This window comes from Schistocerca piceifrons, chromosome 6, assembly GCF_021461385.2.
Source record: "Schistocerca piceifrons isolate TAMUIC-IGC-003096 chromosome 6, iqSchPice1.1, whole genome shotgun sequence".
Classification (NCBI taxonomy): domain Eukaryota; kingdom Metazoa; phylum Arthropoda; class Insecta; order Orthoptera; family Acrididae; genus Schistocerca; species Schistocerca piceifrons.
The window spans coordinates 445,512,458-445,527,309 of NC_060143.1; positions in this window are offsets into that span (position 1 = coordinate 445,512,458).

A 14,852-nucleotide genomic window follows, 5' to 3' on the forward strand; every position below is an offset into this window, starting at 1 on the left:
TTCGGGTTCTGTTGGGGATACGAAGGTAGGGTCAAGTGTTTGGCATAGCCCTTCGACCTACGGGCCTATTTGTATACCTCACAAAAGGATCGTCTTAGTGTCACTAACCTACAGTACAGGGTCCAAGTGGGAATATTACACACATCCCCCTGCTTAAGCAGAGGGAGCAAATCGATTAGTTCTTTTAGCATTGGATGTGGTCCACGGTGGGCAACAGAGCATTGTGGAGGAAACAATTAATAGGCGGTTCCATAGAAAACCCAAGGAAAGTGTATTTTTAATGTATCTTCGTACCAATACCAAACTCCGTATTCGAAGGCGGTTATGTACAGAAAATAGCTAAAGTTTTTATGTTGTATTCCTAAGATCCCGGTTTCGAGTTACAGTGAAAATCTTCTTGCTACCTATATCAATTTCAGCAATGCAGACGTTTGAAGTTACCCCACGTCTACTTGTAAAATACGCAAGTAAAATCCGATATGAGGCGAAACCTAAATAATAACAAATAGACGAATACTACTCAAACTATTATGATATATTCTTTAGACACTTGTCTCGAAGTATTATCTTCAGATTAAAAAATTCTTTATTGTCGTCGAGTGAACGAAGGAAAATTAGGAGAAATTTAGGCAGAGTGCTAGGGGGGATTGTCCTGAAAAATATACCAAAAAACCTGACCAGTGGGGTGTGAGCATTAGGGTGAGGGTGTGTTTGAAGGTCACTTTTTAACTCTTCCCACACAATTCGTAAACCATGGCTTCTAACAGGAATGCTTCTCGGTACAAAATTAGACTACATTGAATTTCCCACAGAAGAGGTCACATTTATGTTTCTCTATAACTAGTTGTCTCCGCCTTGCATGGAATATAAACGTCGTAGACTATTAAAAATTCCTATCCAACGGCATTAAATTAATGTTTATTTTCAAAGTGGGTTAAAAATAAAAATGGGAAGTGTTTACCACTTCGAAGTGCACTAGAGTCGCGTTAAGGGATAAATTATGTTCCGGTTTGTAACGAAGTGATGGGGAAGATGTTCGGGATGGAAGCGTAGGGGAATGTAAGTCGCCGGATTGCATTCAAGCACTTCCTTCTTCATATACCTGTAAAAAGGTCCGGACAGTTACACCATGTACTACGCCTCAATTGGTAGGTTCAGTTAGTATTACACTAATATGATGATCTCCCCTAAAGAGCCAAAGAAACTAATATATGCACGCGTATTGAAATCCATAGACAAGTAAACAGACAGAATACGGCGGTGCGGTCGGCAACGCCTATGTACGACAACAAGTGTCTGGCGCAGTTGTTAGATCGGTTACGGCTGCTACAGTGGCAGGTTATTGAGATTTGAGAGAGTTTGAAACTGGTGTTGCAGTCGGCGCAACAGCGATGGCACACAGCATCTCTGAGGTAGCGAAGAAGTGGGGATTTTCCCGTACGATCATTTCACGATTGTGGTAAAACTTCAAAAGACCGAGCCGCGCGGAGTGGCCGCGCGATTTGAGGCGCCCTGTCACGGACTGCGTGGCCGCTCCCGCTGGAGGGTCGAGTCCTCCCACGGGCATGGGTGTGTGTGTTGTTCTTAGAATAAGTTAGATTAAGTAGTGTGTAAGTCTAGAACCGATAACCGCAGTAGTTTGGTTCCTTACGAATTCACACAATTTTTTTTCCAAACTCCGACATCGCTGCAGCCGGAAAAAGACGAACGACGACTGAAGAGAGACACAAGCTCACCCCTTCCGCATATTGCTCCAGATTTTAATGCTGAGCCATCAACAAGTGTCAGCGAGCGAAGCATCATCGATATGTGGCTTCGCAGCCGAAGGCACACTCGTGTACCCTTGGTGACTGCACGACGCAAAGCCTTACGCCTCGCCTGGACCTGTCAACACCGTCATTGGACTGTTGATGGCTGGAAACATATTACCTGGTCGGAGAGTCTCGTTTCAAATTGTATCGATAGGACGGACGTGTATGGGTATGGAGACAACTTCATGCATGGACTGTTCAAGCTGGTGGAGGCTCTATAATGATAAGGGACACGTGCAGTGGGAGTGCTAAGGGACGCCTAGTATGTCTAGATACGACTCTGACAGGTGACACGTACGTAAGCATCATATCTGATCACCTACATGCATTCATGTCCTTCGTGCATTCCGACGGACTTCGGAAACTCCAGCAGGACATTTCGACACCCCATACGTCCAGAATTGCTCCGGAGTGGCTCCAGGAGCACCCTTCTGAATTTGAACACTTCCTCTGGCCACCAAACTCCCCAGAAATGAACATTATTGAGCATATCTTAGATGCATTGCAACGTGCTGTTCAGAAGGGATCTCCACCCCCTCGTTCTCTTACGGATTTATGGAAATCCCTGCTGGATTCATGGTGTCATGTCCCTCCAGCACTATTTCATACATTATCCGAGTCCATGCCACATCGTGTTGCGGCACTTCTAAGTACTAGCGCGGGTGCTACACGACATTAGGCATGTGTACCAGTTTCCTTGGATCTTCAGTGTGTATTGAGTAGCATTAGTGTTAAATATTGTTGTTGTAACTAAAAATGTTTGTATTATGTTCTCAATGTTCTGTTTTTATTCTGTTTCATGTGGAGAAAATGAGCCATAACTTGTAGTCAGCAGCGTCTTAGACGTCGCCGCCAATGATAATGATCTGTCCGTTATTGCTCTCCAGGAGAAGGCCCTCGAGCGAGAGAAGATCCTGTCGGCACGTCTTATCGCCGTATGCTTTAATCAAATTAATGAATAAAAATAATTGTTAAAATGTTTTTTGATAATGGATAGCTATGTTAGAAATAGAAGAAGTCCTATTTCAGATCAGATCCTGTTTTAACTTGATACTAAGAAGACGTGTGTGTGTGTGTGTGTGTGTGTGTGTGTGTGTGTGTGTGTGTATATGTGTGTGTACGACGTCCGACGTGAAAATATATATCGATAATTGTAAAAGTTGGCATGTTACTCAATCAAGAAGATTGATATGTTGTAAAATGATCAAGATGTGTATGAATCTTTTTAGTACGTCGTCGTCATGTGATGACTGATCTGAAGGCCGAATTTCATGGAGAAATTTTTGGAAGCTCGTTGATTATTAAAGTGAGACACCGAACAATATACTGAGAGCGACCAGCGGAGATACTAAGCAGTTGGTGCGACTTGAGAAACGCCAAGGAGATTTATGAATGGTTGATACACACAAAACTGGATCTCCGTCTCTCTCAGTTTCCGAACTTGTAGTAAGGTAATCAAAACAATCCTCTAAGATAATTTAACCTTCATTGAGGCGCCCGTATGAGAGGTCTGTTATCGTCAGGACTGAAAACTTTTCGCGTGGTGCGGAACTAATACCCCACTCTTTCTGCCACATTACGTTCCGAAACTCCAGTACAAGGCGTATCAAATATTTGAATGGGACCTCCATTGCGCGCCTTATGAATCGCTGGCAACATAGTGGGCAAACATGCCCAAGGAATAACCATTTTGCACAAAATTCGTTAACACTACACAGAATGCGTACTAATAACACTATTTCAGTTAATGCATACGAACAGACCCTACGTAAACATCTGAACACTGTTCTACACTGGGAGACGAGAAACCGATTCTTAGTTATCCTGTAGGGCAGCGGTAGTGTTCCTCCCGGTAAGGTAACTTCCCCCTCCAAGGGCGCTTCGCTTTTCAGTTTCTAGAGAGGCTTCACCTCCTCAGAATTTCCTGTTAAGTTTCTTATGTGAGTAGACAAAACAGGACGAAACAGTGTTTATAGAGTTATTTTCATCACATTAAGCGTGTACTCATTTGCTGTTCTTGACTGAGCTGTTATGTAGATCTGAAGGCATACCCGAAGGCTTCCCACACCATGACACCGGGAGTAACACCGCTGTGCGTCTCCAAAACTGGGCCTCTTCGTAGGTTGCCATTATCCCCGAATGACGATTGCCGTTCGAGATTCATCACGCTATTGACCAACTTTTCAAACTACCCAAACACGGCACCACTCCAAACGCTTCCGTTTGTGACGTGGTGATAACGGCAGACTACTCACGGAAAAGTAGTTTCCTTAAGAAGCTGCAGAGAGCCTAGTGAGTCTACTACTTGCTCTCGTATGGCAGGAGCAGGAGCACATGTGCTTACAATGTGGTTGGTACACAGTACGGCAATTCTGGAAACTTGGCAACAGTATTAAACTAGAGCACCATCAGATCCGAAAGCCCCTAACCCCCCCCCCCCCCCTCCCCCGGTCAGCTAACCAAATGGAAACTCACAATGATGTCCCTTTAAACTTTGTCGGTGCTGATAAAGCCGACTTACACAAGCGATAATTGAGATCGCGTCATCCTAACGGAAGGACTGGAATCCCCACATAACTGCTTCAGCATTTATCATCTTTAATGCATAATTGGCCATTATTGGAGACATACGAGGTTGAAAGCCACTGGTAAGATAGCTATAGTTAACCAAAATCCCGTGATCAGGTTTTAAGCAAATGACTTATAATCAGCTACTGTTAATTATGAGTAATGGTTCGGTAAACCAAATCTGGGGGGGGGAGTTGCGAGATGTAAGAACATACATGGAAATTACTCAACTTGAACAGGATGGCCACCGCCCTCCCATGCTTTAAGCCTGCAAGAGAGCGTTGTGCCTTCACTAGCGTCGAACTGGCCAAACAGCCTGCTCTGCATTGAGTATCGCTGTCTCCTAGTTATGTTGGGTGGCTTGGAAGGTGACTCGCTCAGGGATCAGCTCGTCAGAGGTCCAGAGATTGCTGAAGGGAGATTTAATACGATGGGCCAGAAAAATTGAAGCTAGAATGATTTTGATGGCCTCCCACCGTTTTTGGGACCTAGCATGAAATATTATCAACTCAGCCTTCAAATTCTGTTCATGCACTCACAAAAGGATGGCTGGAGATAGTAGGAAGTAGTGGTAACATGCCTAACACCATGATCGAAATGAAACTTCAAAAATTTCCTACGTGTAAATGCCGGTGTTCGTGTTCCAAAGACGGCACAGTTTTTGGTAAGGTGTTGTACAGACTGGCGACTTGTTATCCTGCAGATGGGAATTAGCTAGCTACAACGGGGAAATCACTCCACCACCACCCAGACGAAACGATTTGCCGAAATCCAGGATGAAAAACATAGGAAGCGGCTTTAATTGCCTCGAAGGAAGGTTGATGACTCTCCAACCTGAAAAAGGGATCGCTTTTCTTGTGCAAGTTATTCAAAGCCCCCGCCAATTGGACGAAATTACAAACAAACTTCCGAAAGAAGTTCGCCGTTGCAAATAAATCTGGCCACTGTGTTCCTGTTCTTAGGGTGAGGGGGAACTCACGCAAAGGAAGTGTCAGCCCCTGATCAGCGCTGACCCCTTGAGGCGAAACTAGGTGACCCAAAAGTAAATACAAGGCCAAACGAAGGTAATCTAAGAAGGTCTCCCAGAATATGGTTAAAACTACGAGACAACTCGTCCGCACCCATAACAGTCTGAAAGGAACCCGTTTAAACTCGTAATGGTTCCAATCAGCACAAAAAGTCGTTAATTGGTTTAAAATGTTTGGTCGAGGCTGTCTGATAGTAGGCTTGATTGAAGTTCAGTACAGAGAACCAACGGGCACCCTCGAGACAGGTGAAGCAACGTAAATAATTCCAAAACGAAATTCTGATTGACTGCCTTATAATCGACAACTGCCCTATAATGGCCACTCTGTCCTGTACGAACGAGACGAATGGATGAAGTATAGCGAGAAGTCGAAGGTCTAATGACATCATTCTGGAGCATTTTATTAGTTAGGAATCGAAAAATTTTGATTTTAGCTGTTCATAAACTATAAGGCGCTTGACGGACAGGAATATCGTCAACGAAGCGAATCTTATATCGGAGCTTACTAGTGAAGCCTAATTTATCAGTGAGGACATCGGGAAATAGTTGCCTAGCCTCGCCAAGTTCCAAATGATTAGTGGCAAAGCCAGGCGACGTCCCTGCACTTAAGTAATCGCCTAAGAACGCCGACACAAACACAATGTTATCCTTTCATTAGGGCAAAAATCGAAATAAAAGGCACGCGCTCGGTGATCAAGAACAAGACCGGTACGCTCAATGAAATCAATAGCTCAGTGCCAAGTTCATAATTTCTTGGCAACGACAAAGTTAACAGGCCATGTATAGTTCAGCGCGCGTACCTTCCTCTGAAACTCCCCTGCCAGGGGCCACTCTTGTCCATGAACCACACGTCATCTGTGAGATGGGGGGGGGGGGGCACGGAGGAGACATTCCACATAAATTCCCAAATTAGAGGTACCAGTTCTAATCTAATAGTGAAACAGAACTTCTTGAATGCTAAAGAACGCATACAGGCTCAAGTCAGCACACACATACGATCTCGCACTGCTTTAATGTGCAGCTCTTTCCGGGCAGTGTTCTGTGGCGTCAGATGTTGGGATGCAGGCCATACTTGTCCGCACATGACCGCACAAAATATCTACTACCACCTCACCTGAAACAGACCTTAGGTTTAACCTTACTGAGCGCAAAGCCCGTGACCTCCTGGTAGTTCCCCTCAGATGGAGTATCTGGCTGACCGCCCCTCCCCCCCCCCCCCCCTCATGTTGCTCATCAGCAAACCTTTCTATTTCGGCAACCAAGGTATCTAATTCCACGAAGGTAGTAGGTTTCCTCGAAAATGACAAAGGTACCAGGCTCTCAACCGTCATTCCTTATAATATGGTCTTAACCACATCACCATCAACTACTTTCAACCCCAGAGCTAGCACAGCAGTGCGCAACTCATAAGTGTGCTTAGGCAAGGTCTCGTGCTGGTAATGCACAAGCAAAAACTGCTTGCCCCCAGCTCGTGCCTGATCTGGGATGATCCTTCATTCTGTATAATTTCAGAGAAAATCTTTCTTAAAACTCCGCAGGTCAACGGATAAAGAAATGGAAGAACAATGACCCATGAAATTCAAACTGAACCATTAACCATAACACAAACTGAACCTGTTCAACCCGTTCAAATGAAATCTCGTCAATCCCGTGTAGATGAAATATGGGATTTCGCAGAAGCATTAGAGGAGGGCTCATTTGCTGGCCCTTTGGTTTCCTGCCCACTCTCCTGACGTCGTGGACTATCACCTACACCGTTCCTCTCGCTTACATTAGTTAGGTCATCTAACCCAAGAAGACTCAAATCTGCCTTTGACTTCCTAAAGTGACTAATTAAGCTATCAACGGTTGGGCGCCTTCACAGGAGCCGATTCGTTCTCTCGGGTACCATCCAGAACTCCAAACCTCTCACGCCCCCAGCCGACTCGCTTCTCACACCACACACTCCCCAACAAAATCTTCCTACTCCGCGGCCGCTGTACAAAGTTATCCACGCAAAGATCGTCAACGAGGGGCGAAACTGATAGACGACCTAACCCCAACGATTCAATCAGTATGCCACATATCCATGTCCTTCACAATGATCATTCTTCAGCTGACACTTTTAACCGCCTCACGCACTCTGTTAGGCCTCGTAACAACACAAAGTACCAACAACACCTAAGGACTTCGGTGACTGTTCTATGTGTCACTGAGATCTGAAGATGTTGTGCAAGTGTACAAAATTATGTTGACACATATATTGGCATCCAGCTGTGTCTTCAAAGTTATCAGACAGAGTATTTCTTCGCAACCTTCTGTTTTCGACAGTTTCATTAAGTGAAGTGAAAACACAATCAGGTAAACACCAGCAGAAAAATGCTCCTATCGGAGCACAAAAGAGGCTAGTGAACATGCTCCTGCTTAAAAGTGTCTGACTCAAAAGTGGTGTACCAGTTGCCTAATTCTACCACCTTTAAAAGTTTTCACAAAAATTTTGGCATGGAAACATATTCACATGCAAATCATCTCCAGTCGCATATTCCTCCCTAGCCATAACTCGCGCACACCTATTAACCCATCGCTGCAAGTCACTTACCCATCCACTCCCATCTGCTCACTCTCAGTCACTCATTCAGCCAATCTCTCTGTCATTTTCTCCTAGTGTCCATATCTCTCAGTCTCTTATCTCACAGTCACAGTCTCCTTCGTTATGTCGTACTACTAAAGCCTCCTCTGACTGTTACTGTCAGTAACAGTGCACCAGCGATGCTGGTGAATTTTGTCAATGTGGGTTGAATGCATTCATGGGTAAACTTTATTGATTTGTGACCCCTCCCTCATGCCTTAACCTTTTGTTCTAAGCGCTGAAGTTGATTTATCACCCACTGGGAACAGTCTGTCCTGAGAAACCCACACATCCATCCTGTCCCTATCTACCACACCTACACACCAACCCTCTCTTCTCCTATTCGCGATACAAGCAGACTTTTAAAATCAAACTAATAAGCTAATTAATTAAATCAATAAATCAAGTAACCCTGCCCTCTGGGAAAATCCCTATCCCCCCTCACACTTCCCACCTGTAAACTGGCGGGTCTGTGCTGGAGAGGAAGGATCTCATGACAGGAAATTCAACTACACAGCATACCATTTTCTTTTTATAAAATTCGATTTGCAGGTGTTGTATCTCTCGAGCTCATCACTGACTGCTGTATTGGAAGATGCAGGTCCAGTAAAATATATCGAAAACAAGTAATTAAATAGATCGCTCTATTTTAATCTGATCAATCAGGGAATTCAGTGAACCTAACTCACAGCACATAATTGTACTGCTAAAAATTTCACTGACTGCAGGGCACTGACTGCCCATGCACTGAGTGCTTTGCCAAGCATGCAGCTTCGTGGCTTTGTGTATTCCCACAAGTGAAGGCCGCACAACACTCTCTTTGGGCCCTGTGACCACTGCAAGATGCTACAGTGCCAGCTGTCTCGTTCCAATCTCCGAAAAAATGCGCCCGGTAACGACAACCATTTGATATTTGAAAGCTCAGAACTATCTGTCGAAACACAAGCTCCCACTCTCACTCTTTCTCCATCCCCCCCCCCTCTCTCTCTCTCTCTATCTATCTCCCTCTCCCTCAAGTGAATGCTTTCGGTACGTGTGAACCATTGTTTGCAAACACACACAGATCAAGATGTCCACCACACCACTCCTCCCTTCCATCCTTTTCCTCTGCCGACCGCGCTGGTTACGCAGACCTTTTGTTAGTAGTCGGTACATTCCTCTGTTCTCACACTTTAACTTCTATGGAAACCTGTAGTTGATGGAACGAAGATATTCGAGAAGAACAGCATTGGTCGAGTACCATACTAATCCAACCTCTGTCCTGAATAAAGTAGTGTACACTTAGCAACCCCCCCCCCCCCCCCCCCCGGCAGTTATGGATGTCTTGTGTCTTGGAAACATTGCCTCACTCCAACAGATTGATTTAGTAATTAATTAAATCGATACCTTTTGTGTGCAGCCACTTTTTTCCTTGCGTCCTACTGGTGGAGACTTGGACTGGTATATTAGGCGAGATTCAGTCCCGCAACTATCCATTTTACAACCCCAACTCTTCCTCCTTCCATATATATTTTTCTCTCACCTCCTATTGGTGGATAGTGGCACAGTTAGGTCACTTGATAGGAAGTCCATTACGTTGGAGATAGCTGAAAATTTCAGATTTCAACACAGTTGCATACTATGTCCATAAACATGCTATGTCCATAAACAATTTGCGGGAGAGACTGGACGGATGTGTGCTCTCAGTACAATTGAGAGTTTAACATTGCGATTGGGTTTTTAAAGCACTATAGAATTCCCAAATTGGTTCTTTCCACTACATTTAGAAGGAGGGGAGCGCTATATCTAAGTTGGTCTGTTTCCCATGGAGAAACAGGATGAGTTGAGTTAATGCGACAGATCCGTGTTTTCGAGCACTCGGCGGAAATGAGAATATGTTGTCTTAGCTCCGCCTACTATGTACAATATGTAAGGTCAGCGCCAAACGACCCTTTCCCCTGCAACACGAAGTAGCGCAAAAGACAGTCTGAGCTGTTACAGTGGTTTTCTTATTGGCGAAATTAGTAAGACTCCACCTCATGTGGGAATTGGAAGATGGACTAGGATATTGCTACTTTATTGTACTGCGTCTTTACAAACTATAAAAAGTCCACTCACGTCACCCAGTAGAGAACTCGAGAAAGATTACCATGTCCCTTTCCTCTGACACAACGAAAAATATACCGTTTGCGTGCTATGTCGAGTGCATATACAAGTACTGGACCATTGAAGCAGGTAGCCAGTGATGAAAGTCGCTTGAACAGAACAGTGTAAAGTCTCGTCACCCATTATGTAGGATGACTATACCCCACAGATTATCAATAGCGGGAGAGAGTCCCTGTGTCATTCTTTCATAAGTAAAGTAGTTTGATACTTTATTTTCATTACTCGTACACATCCAAGGACATCAAACACGAGATCCATTCTATAGTTTTATATTTCAGTCCACCAGCTGGTAATATAACTCTCTTTAGCTAAGGACACTTCATAAAAGTCTATAAGGTTGTTGTCAATTATGATGGGGGTCATATCTGGGCTTGTGATGCGATGTATGTAAATTTATTACTCTACATTTCGTGGTTATCCACGTTAAACATTCTGTTCCAGCCATCTTATTGCTATCGACGAAAACTGAATATTTCCCTGGTTCCTGGTGCTACTATGACAACTTTTCCTCCTATTCCTCTTGCTGTCACATACCCATTCCCATCTACAAGAATTTTACTACACACATGTAGATTACATGCAAGTGTTCCCTCATTCTTCCTCAATTTCCCCTCATTTTGGTGCACTTGCCCTCAGTTTATACATGGTTGTTGTCAGTTTTCGTAATTTTATTGTTTTTATATCAGTTCTGCCCCTACAGTATCGACATCACTTCTCCCCAAGTATTCGCAGGAGAGCTTCGCGCTACAGTCGCAGGTTCGAATCCTGCCTCGGGCATGGATGTGTGTGATGTCTTTAGGTTAGTTAGGTTTAAGTAGTTCTAAGTTTTAGGGGACTGATGACCTCAGATGTTAAGTCCCATAGTGCTCAGAGCCATTTGAACCATCTTTTGAGACCGTCTCTGAAGTTTGGAAGGTAGGAGACGAGGCACTGGCGGAATTAAAACTGTGAGGACGGGGCGTGAGTCGTGCTTGGGTACCTCAGTTGGTAGAGCAGTTGCCCGCAGAAGGCAAAGGTAGCGAGTTCGAGTCTCGGTCCGGCAGGAAGTTTCATATCAGCACACACTGATAGAGTGAAAATTTCATTCTACAAACTATCCCCAGGCTGCTTCATTCTAAATTGCTTGTAAATGTAGTACATTTGCCAACACTTAGCGCAAATTCAATATTTTTATGGTCGGACAGTATACTATAGGAAAAAAAAAAAAAAGGTTCAAATGGCTCTGAGCACTATGGGACTCAGCTGCTGAGGTCATTAGTCCCCTAGAACTTAGAACTAGTTAAACCTAACTAACCTAATGACATCACAAACATCCATGCCCGAGGCAGGATTCGAACCTGTGACCATAGCGGTCTTGCAGTTCCAGACTGCAGCGCCTTTAACCGCACGGCCACTTCGGCCGGCTATACTATAGCACTGTACTCGAATACATGCAGTCATCTCCAACCACATATTCTTCAACTGCAGTGCATTTGCTTTGTTTTCAGTGTGTCTGTGTCTGTGGTTATGCCTTGGATAACTCCCATGACTCAGTCTTCCCGCTAGTTCATTCACCTTCGGGCATACAACACACCTCCAGGTGTAATGCCTAGTGGATTCGCCTTCGAACTCTATCCCTGATGTAACATATTGCAGATCCATCTCTGAACAGCACTCTGGATAGAACATGCTGTGGATCAACCTCTGAATCCTATCCCAGACATATGCATTGTGAATCTGTATCTGAACATCCCTCCGGTTGTAACATGTGGCAGATCTACACTTGAAAACTAAACTAGGTCTACTCCGTGTCATGGGATCCAACCTTGACACATGCACAGACCCAGACATACAGAAAAAGGAGAAAATGCACTGCAACTGTAGAATATGTGGTTGGAGGTGACTGAATGCTTTCAAGTGTAGTGGAATACTGTACTGTCCAACCAGAAAAATGGCGCATTTTCGCTAGATGTTGACAACTGTACTACATTTACAAGCCATTTCAGAATTGGTTACTGACAAGCTGGTGACACTTCGCTCTCAGATTCAGGCTGTGACGGCTTCGGTTACACAGCTTGAGGCAGCAGTGGATGGGCACCACTGTTATGGGCTGGCCGTGGGACTCAAATGGACGTCTAGCAGGACCGAGTCCTCCAATCGGTCCTCACCAGTGGCCAGGTCAGTTACTGCCCGCACTGTGGTCGAGTGGGAGGTCACCTCAGGCCGTATCAGGTGGCGAAAGGCGTCCCAGGTGGAAACACGTAAGGCCTCCCCAGTTTGTCTGACAAACAGGTTCCAGGTTCTGTCTATGGCTGACACTGTTACTGATCCATATGCTGTCGCCTGTTCTGTTTCAGAGAAAACCTTTTAGCCTGCAAGATCTGGACAATCGCAGAGGGTGGGATTATTGGTAGTTGGGAGCTCCAACGTTACGCACGTTATGAGGCCCCTTAGGGACATTGCTGCCAAGAAGGGAAAGAAAACCAATGTGCACTCCGTGTGTATACTGGTTGGAGTCATTCCAGATGTGGAAAGGGTCCTCCTGGATGCCACGAAGAGCACAGGGTGCAGCCAACTGCCGGTAGTGGCTCACGTTGGTATCAATGATGTCTGTCATTTTGGATCGGAAGAGACTGACTCTGGTGTCAAGTGGCTAACATAAGCGGTAAAGACTGCAAGATGAAACCAGAGCTGCCCTTTTGGAGCATAGTCAACAGGACCGACTGCGGACCTCTGGTACAGGGCCGAGTAGTGGGTCTGAATCAGGGGATCAGACGATTCTGTGACCGTGTAGACTGCAGATTCCTCGACTTGCACCAAATGGTGGGTGGGTTTCAGGTTCTGCTGAATAGGACAGGTGCCCACAATAGGCAGGAGGCGGCTATACGGGTACTAGGGGCTGGGAGATAATCTGAGCAACTGTCTTAGGTTGTTTTCAGATAAGGCTGTCGTTTTTCGACAAATAACGGTCAAAACAAATTGCATAACGATTTAGAAAAGATATCTGAATGATGCGAAAATTGGCAGTTGACCCTAAATAACGAAAAATGTGAGGTCATCCACATGAGTGCTGGAAGGAACTTCGGTTACATGATAAATCAGTCAAATCTAAAAGCCGTAAATTCAACTAAATACCTAGTAATTACAATTACTAACAACTTAAATTGTGAGGAACACAAATGTTTTGGGGAAGGCTAACCAAAGACTGTGTTTTATTGGCAGGACAGAAAATGTGACGGATCTACTAAGTAGACTGCTTACACTACGCTTTTTCGTCCTCATTTAGAATACTGCTGGGCGGTGTGGGATCCTTACCAGATAGGACTGACTGAGTATATCAAAAGAGTTCAAAGAAGGGCAGCACGTTTTGTATCATCGCGAAACGTGGGAGAGAGTGTCACTGAAATGGTATAGGATTTTGACTGGACATCATTAAAATAAAGGCGTTTTTCGTTGTGACGGAATCTTCTCACGAAATTTCAGTCGTCAACTTTCCTCTCAGAATGCGAAAATATTTTTGTTGACACCGAACTACACAGAGAGAAACGACCACAATGATAAAAAAGGGAAATCAGAGCTTGTACGGAATGATATAGGTGTTCGTTCTTTCCGCGTGCTATATGAGATTGCAATAATGGAGAACTGTGAAGATGGTTCGATGAGACCTCTGACAGGCGCTTAAATGTGATTTTCAGAGTATCCATTTAGATGTAAATGTAGATGAATACTTGGCCAGAAGTGATTTCATGCTCGCGTGGGCGGAAGTGACATAAAACCGATAAAATCACAAAAATTGACGGAAAATACGTGTACATTGAGAGAAAATACGCAAAAATTTGGGGACATTGAGTGGGAGTGGGGAAGCAGTTGCATGTGTTCTGATTTCGCTAGCTAAATTCTTATACATGGGAATGAATATGTGACAGCGAGAGGAATACAAGAAAATGTTGACCGGGAGCCAGAGAAGCAGTGACCTTTCGTTGACAGCAGTAAGATGGCTGGAAGAGAATCTTTAACGTATATCAGCACTAAATGTGAAGTAATAAATTTATATATGTCTGCTCACAAGCCCACTTGTGATCCCAAAGTTATCGGCATTCACCTTACAGATTTTTATGAAGTGTCTCTATCTAAAGAGCGTTGTGTTACCAGCTGAGGGACTGCTATATACAATTACAATATGGATCGCATGTTTGACCATGTTCAAGACTGTTCGGTGTTTAAAACCCTAACAAACAGTATTTATAATGTGCTTCTCTGTGCTCCCCACCAATGACGACCACGTGGCGTCAGCTAACAAATACGTTACAGAAAAGTTGCTGTATGGTTTTTTACCACAATTCCACTAAATGTCTACTGATGTGACAGTTACACATGCAAGTTGACTGCTGTTTTTGATGCTTTCGAGGAAAAGAGATCTATCAGCCTCTAAAATGTCATGAATCTGCATTAAAGAATGATAGGAAGTAGATGGAGTGATGGGTTGAGAAGCGTTGTAAGGAGGTGTGATTTAATAGTAGGGTGATGATGCATTCTAGAGAGATGGATATGTATTTGAATGTCATTTATCACGCATTTAACGATTTTTTTCCGTTGTTCTCGCAGGGTGCATCAGTTGTGTGGTATAACTTCTGATCGACTGGTATAAATTGCGTGTTCTGTGTGTGATTTAGAGCGTTGTCTACCTGTAATCGTTAATAGCAAACGTCCCCAT